The sequence below is a fragment of the Triticum dicoccoides genome, chromosome 7B (genome assembly GCF_002162155.2).
Source record: "Triticum dicoccoides isolate Atlit2015 ecotype Zavitan chromosome 7B, WEW_v2.0, whole genome shotgun sequence".
Taxonomy (NCBI): domain Eukaryota; kingdom Viridiplantae; phylum Streptophyta; class Magnoliopsida; order Poales; family Poaceae; genus Triticum; species Triticum dicoccoides.
Window position 1 is genome coordinate 665,831,250 of NC_041393.1, and position 9,283 is coordinate 665,840,532.

Genomic DNA, 9,283 nt, shown 5'->3' on the forward strand with positions numbered 1-9,283 from the left:
GTGGTTCCGTCTCCCCCTTCGGCAACCTCGCCGCTCCCTTGGCAATCAGCCCGGACTCCTCCAGTTCGGCCAGATCCTCCTGCCGGACCGAAGACCGGATCCAATCGCCTTATATCCAGCCCGGCGGTAACCCCGCGCGCGACGACGATCCGCGGCCCTGCTTCTTGCCCTTCGCCACCCCCGTCTCCTTCTTAGCATGCTCTAGCGCCGCCGTTTTGTCCTTCACCTTGGCGTGGGAGCAGCGGCGTTGAGGGCGGAGGCGCTGGGCGTGGTGGAGAAGCAGAGGAGAAAGAAGGAAGAACAGGAGTGCACAGTGCAAGCGCCTCGGCCCCGTTGCTTTATAAAGGGCCACTTCCGAGTGACTGACGCATGGGTCCAGGCAATCCCGTCAAATCCTGCAACAGTTGCGCGCAGCGTATGTGGCGAAAAAGGCGGCACGGTAATCAAGGCATCACTGCTTATCCGAGCCGCCCGTTTCGGCGCTCTCCAGCCCGCGCCCTTCTCCGAAAATTTGTATCCCGCGAAATCCGGGATACACCGCAGACAATCACGCCGAAGATCTCGCACTCTAACACAGCACTCGACGCTTGATGCCACCAGTTCAGTCGACGGCTCACTGAATGGATCAAGGCGACTGAGTCGACACCGAAGTACCGACGCAGGCGTTCAGATTTGCAGAAAAGCACTCGCAAAGGCCCGAAGCTCGGAGCAGGCTTGACTTCAGCCTACTTTTCACTCACACCTTAATCCATTCGGGGGCTACTGATGAGGATACCGACCTGGGTTAGGGTCATAGGCCTGACCTATACGTCCTATCCAAGGTCACTACCCAGAAGATAAAAAGACCAAGAGTCAACAGGAGAACACTAGTCGAGTACGTCGAGTGCAATCCACTCGACGATCATATCACTCGACGGTTACCCCCTACCGTCACTCGACTATATGGGGAGTCACTCGGCTATATCGAATACCAGGAGTCGGAAGGGCACGCAACGGTCGGACATTCACTCCTTAGTCTTTATGAGCATTAAGAATACTGAAGACTAGCGTTACCAGTAACGCCCCTTACTTTATGTACATTAAACCCCTTGTAATAGAGGAGGGCGGGGGTCCTGGCGCACTCTATATAAGCCGCCCCCTCCTCTGGGACAAGGGTTCGCACCCTCTGTAAACATCACACACATAAATCAATCGACCGCCTCCGGGCACCGAGACGCAGGGCTGTTACTTCCACCGAGAAGTGTCTGAACTCGTAAACCTCGTGTGTACACCTTCATCATAGCTAAGATCTTGCCTCTCCATACCTACCCCCCTTTCTACTGTCAGTCTTAGTATCACGACAGTGGTGGCCGATCAGGAGACTTGGATTTGGCATGCATTCTTTGGAATGCCTGGATCTTTGAATGCCATCAATGTTGTCAATCGGTCACCAGTGATGAATAAGATTGCAAATGGTGAGTTGCCATTGGTGCAGTTTGTAGCAAATGACCGTATGTACAACTATGGCTATTATCTAGCGGATGTCATCTATTCAAAGTGGCAAACCTTCGTGAAGCCGTTGAAAAAGCCGGAAGGTAAGAAAAATCTTGATTTCCACAATGCTCAGGCGGCGGCTAGAAAAGATGTGGAGAGAGCATTTGGGATTTTGCAAGCCCAATTTGCTATTGTGAGAGGACCGGCTAGATTTTGGGATCAAAAAATGCTTTGGTACATCATGCACGCTTGTGTGATCATGCACAACATGATCATCGAGAATGAGCGTGGCCAAGATTTAGACTACTCACAGTATGAGCTCTTGGGACATCCCGTGTGAGTGCGACGGAGGGCTGAAAGGGTAGCCCGTTTTGTTGCCTCCTATCATGCCATTCGTCGTCCCGCAACGCACAATGAACTTCAGAAGGATCTGATTGAAGAGTGATGGGCATGACATGGACGACAAAGAGCATGATTTCTGCATTCGACATTGTATTGTTCATGAACTATTTGTTGTGTTTATTGCAGTATCTGTTGTACTGAACGATAAACTATTTGTTTGGGTTGTAATGATAACGAAATTGAACTATTTATCATTGATTTATTTTGTTTGTTTGATCATTTTTGCTTCTATTTGAAATGTATATGTGGTTTGTGCGTGCCGCGCGTGCTGCATTTTTGCACGCTGCTGGAGCGGCGCACGTGCGCTGCATTATAGCGCGACTGTTGGAGCCAGCGCTGACGGCCGCGCTAAACCAGCCGAAGCGTACGCGGCATACTAATTTTTAGCGCGTGGCGCGAAGCGCGGCTGTTGGAGATGCTCTTAGTTTGCTTCACGCACTGTGGTGGGGAAAATGCTCCAAAGAGCCATAGTCTTTTTTTCTCAATTCCTGACTACTTAAAGTTCTTTACGAAAAGTATGTAATGCCCTCATATTATAATTTTGGGATATCTAAATTGTCATAATGCGGATTCTGTTGTGCCTAATTTTGTGATGTCTAAACTTTTATAATGTAGATTTTGTTGTGCTTATCATAGATATGAGCTAGAAAATGATTTGCAAACTTGTATTTTTTAGTACAATATGTAGATGCCTAAGATTACACCCATATGTACTCACCCCTATGTATGCACACACTCACACCCTACCCCTATGAGCATCTTAGAGATACAGAGCCGACATTAGAGCATCTCCAACAGCTGCGCTAAACTAGCGCCGCGCCGCAAATTCGTCGGTTTTAGCGCGCGCGCAACGCGGCGGGTCGCTCCAGCGGGCGCGCAATAATGGCGCGCGCGCTAAACCGAGTTGGGCGCGCTGTCGGAAACGCCATCCCGCGCGGCGTATTTCAGGCGCCTGGTACAGTGCGCGGCACACTCGACCGCTCGCGCCGCACTCTCTCCTTTCCTCCTCCTACGCCCCGCGCGCGCCGGCCCCGGCGCCACCCATGGACGCGCACACCGGCGCCCCGCTCTCCCCGCTGTACAGCCGCGACCCCCCTCCCCCGCTGTCGCCGCCGCCGCAGCCGCAGCCGCCGCCTCCGCCGCCGCCGCCGGAAACCCTAGCGCGGGTAGCGTTGGCGTCGCCACCGCTGGAGCTCCGCCGAGCGCCGGCCTCGCGCGCAGCCTCTTCTTGCCGCCATGGATGACCACGGCGACGGGTGGCGTCGCGCCGGCGCCGTCCCGTGCCGCCGCCGCACCGTCGAAGCTCCCCAGTGCGGCACTGCCGAAGAAGGGCAAAACTTCGGCGAAGAAAAACAAGGCGGCGGACGGCTCCGGCGGCACGAAGGCGAGGGGAAAGAAGCTTGCAGGGCATTCGACGGCCGCGGCGGCTACCGAAGCGCCGGCGAGCTCACTCGTTGAGCCGGCCGCCGACGCGCACCATGTGTTCGACGAAATGCCCCCAAGGTGAAAAAAAATTCTAACTTCTATTTTCTTTTTGTTTTTCAATGCATCATCACATATAGATAGCTTATTTGCATTGTTCAAAAATTTTTGTAGTCTCAATGATGATGCATACATGTCAACTATGGGTGTTGGGTCCAACAATTCGCATTGGTCTCAAACCAATGACATCCATTTGGAAGACCATGAATTTGAGGTGGACGAGGAGGGTGAGGGCATTGTCGACGCGCCGAAAGGAAGAGCGGGCAATTACAGCACCAACGATGACAAGTTACTATGCAATACTTATTTGCAAGTGTCAAGGGATCCATCCATTGGAGGTGATCAAAGTAGAGATGCGTATTGGGGGCGAATGAAAGAATACTTTGATGCTCACAACATGAGTGGAATTGACCGCTCGGAGAGATCACTTCGGTCCCGATGGTCCACAATCAACTCGGATTGTCAAAAGTGGGCGGCCGCACAAAAGTCAGTTGACAAGATTAACCCAAGTGGCACAAATGAGGATGATAGAGTAAGTGGCATCTCATATATGTTCATCTCATACTTGTTTTTGGTGTCCGAAGTGCTAACTTGTTTTATTTTTATTGTAGTACAACATTGCACAAAACTTGTTCAAAGAAGAGACGAGGAAAACCAAGAAGGGGAAGATCAAGAAAGGAAGGTTCTTTACCTTGTCTCATTGCTATGAAGTGTTAAAGAATGATGAGAAATTGAAGAATCGTGATGGTTTGGATGATTTGCATTTGAGCAACAAACGCAAGGTGGATGATGATGAGGAGGAGGATGATGCATCAAGTGATGACGGCAAGAGAAGCCCCACACCCAACTCGGTTTCATACTCGAAGCCAAAATGACCGGATGGGTGCAAGAAAGACAAAACCGAAAAGAAGAAGAGGAAAGGAGATGATGAGCTCAAAAATGCTATGGAAGCTATTGTGAAGGCAAGAAAAGAAGCCAACGAGGTGAGGAAAATGGCAAGGAACCAAGATGCCGCGGCTGAGGAGAGGAGGTGGCCGCCGAGGAGAGGAAAGTGGCATTGGAGGAGAGGAAGGTGGGCATGGAGGAGCGATCTAGGTTGTTGGAATGGGAGAAGCATTTGTTCTTCTTGGACACATCTTCGTTCAATGGTGCGCAAAAGGAATATGTCAACCTTGCTCGTGAAGAAGTCTTGATCCAAAAAAGAGCCATGATCCGCACAATGGATGGCGGTGGCCTTGGCGGCGCCATGGGAGGCATGGGTGGCTTCGGCGCCATGGGAGGCATGGGTGCACCTCCGGCCGCCATGGGAGGCATGGGTGGCTTCGGCGCCATGGGAGGCATGGGTGGCTTGGGCGCCATGGGAGGCATGGGCGCACCTCCGGCCACCATGGGAGGCATGGGTGGCTTCGGAGCACCCTCTGACACTATGGCCGCCATGGGAGGCATGAGTTTTGCTACTCTTATGGGAGGCATGGGTGCACCTCCGGCCATGGGTGGAATGTCTTTTAATGTGCCTCCTCACACACATTCCCGTGAAGATGCCGTTGAAGATCTTGCCAACACCGTCGGAGCTTCACGTGATGCGATGCGTGATGAGGATAGGGAGGAAGATTCATCTTCGGAGGCGGAAGAATCGTCTTCGGAAGATGAGGACGAAGACGAGGAAGATGTTTGATGTGTCTTTCATTTATATGTCTTGAACTTTTACTTTGCATTTTGAACTTGGTTGGATGAACTTGTGGGCATGACTTGGTTGGAAGATGTTTGTGGACAAATTTCACATGTTTATTGCATTTTGATAATTGTTTCGAAACCCAAGTCGCGCGCGTCGGGCGAGTCGCGCGCGCTGTATTTCTGTGCGCTGCATTATTGCGCGGCTGCTGGAGCCAGCGCTCGCGGCCGCGCTAAACCAGCCGAAGCGCGCGCGGCAAACAGGTTTTTTGCGCGCGGCGCATAGCGCGGCTGTTGGAGATGCTCTTACAACTTGAAATTTACAAATTCATCACAGACGCCTCGTAATCAACGGAAACGTCTCCTCCTGCTGAATGAACATTGCCGAAAAGCCTGAAATAAATTCAGGAAAATGCGAGCATCAGTGCCATGTCTAGATTGAACCTTGGCGAGCTGGTTCACCACAAGGAACCTAACCATCGGAGTTCGGAGGTACGCCTAGTTTGCGATTTGCAAGCTTGTTGAATACTAAGCATTACATTTAAAATGTTGTGTCATCGACATTCAAGAAGAATTCACATGAAAGGAGGATTGTTGGGGTATTAGGGCATCTCCAACGGTGACTTGCAAGTTTTTTCCCGCATCCATCCGCGGACTGTGTCCGTGTGTGTGTGTGTGTGCGTGTGTGTGTGTGGGGGGGGGGGGCAGTCCGTGGACATTGATACGGGAGGACGTCATCTAACGTTGTCCGCATACATTTCAAACACTTTTCAACAAACCAAATGAAATTCATGCAAACACGGAAGGATTTCATACAAACATGTCAGGGTTTCATTAGATTTCGAACATTTAGAAGAAAAAAAGCCGACCCGGCCCTAAACTATCCTACGGCAGCGGCACCTGGCAACCAAGCCCTTGTCGTCCTCCATCCCCCGTCTTCATGACCACCGGCGATAAGACCGATGAAGTGAAGCTGCCGTCTCCGGCGAGGAAGAGTAGAACACAGGAGACGGACTGACCCACATGGGACACAAGACCCTACTATCTCCTATGCCCCACTCATCCTCCGAGCAGTCTGTGCCTTGTTCGTCGTCGGTGGACATGAGGTCCACGATGGAAAATGGTGGCGCTCGCGCTGCCGTCTGCTCCTCATCGTCTCAGGAGATCGACTCCGGCTTGATGTCTGACGACAAGAAGAGCTTGGGCGGTGGCGCCACGATCCAGTGCTCCCTTGGATTTGGAGTGTGCAAAGAACCACTTCGAGGCGTCGGATTCGCCCATCGCGGCAGCCGGTGCTGGAGATGTGCAAGTTTGAGAGAGGAGCGGAGAAGCGGCAATGTGGTGATAAAGGGCTTGTGTCCTTGGGTGGCAGGCTTAAATAGCCAGGGCAACCCGACTAGCGCTGCTTCAATGTATGCAATGGCTGGATCGCAGTCGTCGTGCCAATGTAAACATCGTGCCGGTCAGCCGTCCAGTCATGTCCATCTAACCGACATGAATGCGGGGGTAGGCGAGCATCCAACCGCGTGTGGCCCGAGTGACATAATGTGGGTGAAGGGTTCTGGAATGGCCGCCTCGGCGAGTGTTTAGGGTAGGTCCACGATGTCGGAGTCTTTACATTGCGGACGTCCAGATGTCCGCAAACATCCGCTTCGTTTGTGCCGATTTGAAGAATTCCGAACGTCCGAACCGGTTCAAACAATTTCGAAGACTGTTGTTGGGTGACAAAAAATGTCTTAATCATCCGGTCTAAAATTTTGAGGGTGATTTGGTGTTTATCCGGTCCAAACGAGTACAGTAATTCTCGCAAAAAAAAAAGACACACGATTAAAAACTGGACAAAAACCTTGGGACCATCAAAGCCTACTATCGGCACTGCAACCCAGCGTGTGATTGTTTTCCTCTCGTCCCTGGCGGCTGGAACCCTAGCCGCCGCCAGGGGGAGGCCGATCTTCCAACACCGCTCTCTGGCGGCTCCCCTCCGCCGGCGACCTCGGTCGTCGGTGGTTAGGGGAGTCACCGGATCCACGCGTGTGGATCGTTTTTACTTTCTCGTAGTCTAGGTTTTTAGGTTGTTCATCGTCTTTGCTTCGGCGCGACGATGACAACGCTGAATAAAGATTCGTTAGATTCTTTCCTGACGAGGCCATCGGCCCTATGGTTGGGGATGGATTTGGAAACCAGTCTGTTCAAGTAAGGATGGTGCGGCGGCGGCGGCATCCTCATGGTGGACCTGTGTCCTCGGGCTCCGCCGTTGCGACGACGTTTGCTCCAGCGTCGGCGCGGAGCTTGGGAGGTAGTCCAGGAGCGGATGCAGATTGTGGTCTGCATCGACGACATCTGGAAGACGGAGCATGTGCTGGGCTCGTGGTTGGTGGATGGCAGATATGGTTTCCTCCTTCGGCGTTTTAGTCGTGGTGGGTTGCTAGATCTGGAGTTCGATGGCGTGTCCGGGATGTTGCCCCGGTCTGATTCGTTCAACGGTAAGGGTTTCACTTTTGGTGAGCCACCTTGGAGGTCCGTAAAGCTGCATATCAGCGATGGAGCCGCGTCGAGCTCGGGTGAGAAGGTGATTCGTCATTATTTTCTTCGGTGGCTGCTGTGGTGGTGCCGGAGGCAGGTGACGGGCGTTGGTGTCAAGCTCAGAGATGTTCTGTTATCTTTTTAGTTTTGTCATGTCGGTCTTTACGTGACTTGTACTTTATTCTTTATGATATGAATGAGACACGTATTACTATGAAAAAAAAAACAGCCGCCTCGGGCTCCCAGTCCCACGGCACGAGCACGTACAATCGGCTACGCGGCCTGTGTCGGGCGCGACGGGTCAGTGTCGGGACCACACGGGCGTCCATCGGGTGCGTGGACCTGGTTTGGTTCGGGCGTTCGGCTACCGTGTCCCGTCCGCCGTCGCCTCTTCCCTTCGCTTGCACACCACACCACGACCCACCCCACCTACCCATTTCCTTCCGCGGGGGACCCCCACCGCTCCCGCGACCGTATCGCCGTCGACTGGCGCAGCCTCCGCGACGCGGCACGGGCTCGCGCGCCCGCACGTTTGCCAGGTGTTGCTCGCCGGTCCGGTCCGGGGCGGCAGGCGACGATACGTGCACCCAAGGAGGAAGATATTTATTTTAACCAGCATGTGGAGGGAGTATTTTTAGTTTTATACGGGATGATATATATGGGCCATGGCGGGCCAAAGCTTATAGCTAACCAAACTCAACCTCCTTTTGATCTCAATGTAAGTAGCCACCCCTTAACCAATGGAGCCTTTTTCTTAACTAACCCTTTTTTTTATGTGTGTGAAAGCAACCATGCATTTGGAGGGAAAAGCATAGGCAGACAAGTGCATTGTCCGTATGACGACATATTATGTGATCTAGCTCGCCCACTCTCTGACCCACCCTTTCCATTTAGCCGAGGAGTGGTTTGGGATTAAAAAAACTGCGAGAAAACTTCATCGAACTATTCATCAACAGTCAAGGTAGTACAAAAACATCCGAAGTAAAAAATACATACAAGTCATTAGACCACCTAGCAATGCCTACAAACATTGAAGCGAGCCGAACACGCGCCACCTTCGTCGCCTCTCCCTCAACGCAACCTTCCCACCAATGAGGGCCGGGATCCATCGTGGCTCCATGGTCCAAGAACCATAGGTGACAAGGCGGACCGGCGCCAACGCCGACACCGACGAGAGGCACTGAAACCCTAGCCAAGCGCCTTGGTCGCAGGAGCGAAGGGGTTCAGCCTCGTCTCATAAGTGCGTGTAGTAATACAGTGGTATGAGATCTTTATTGAAATCAATCAGAGGTTGCATGTGTGTATCAATGAGAGGCGGAATACATCGCGACCTCCAGTGTATACCGTGGAAGTTGGCTACATCTCAGAGCCCATGCTAGGCTAAAGAGTAAAGAGTGGGGAGGCAAGCTCTAGTGAGAATTGGGTTACTGTAACCATCCTACGTCTTAGGGATCGGTTAGATATACTCTTTTTTTTTTTTGCGGGGTGGTTAGAGATACTCTTAGATAGGTAGAGTTTTATATAAAGTGAATCACATAAGTAAGAAATACGATGTGACACTATTTAATAAGGAAAGATATCTTAATGTATATAGCCCATATACTATATATAAAGTCCATCACATAAGTGAGAACAGACATGACACTCTATTTAATAAGAAAAAACAGAATTGCCACATCTTAAGCCGGAAATCCAACTCGGTGCCCAGGCTCATCTGCTCACGCTCAGAAAA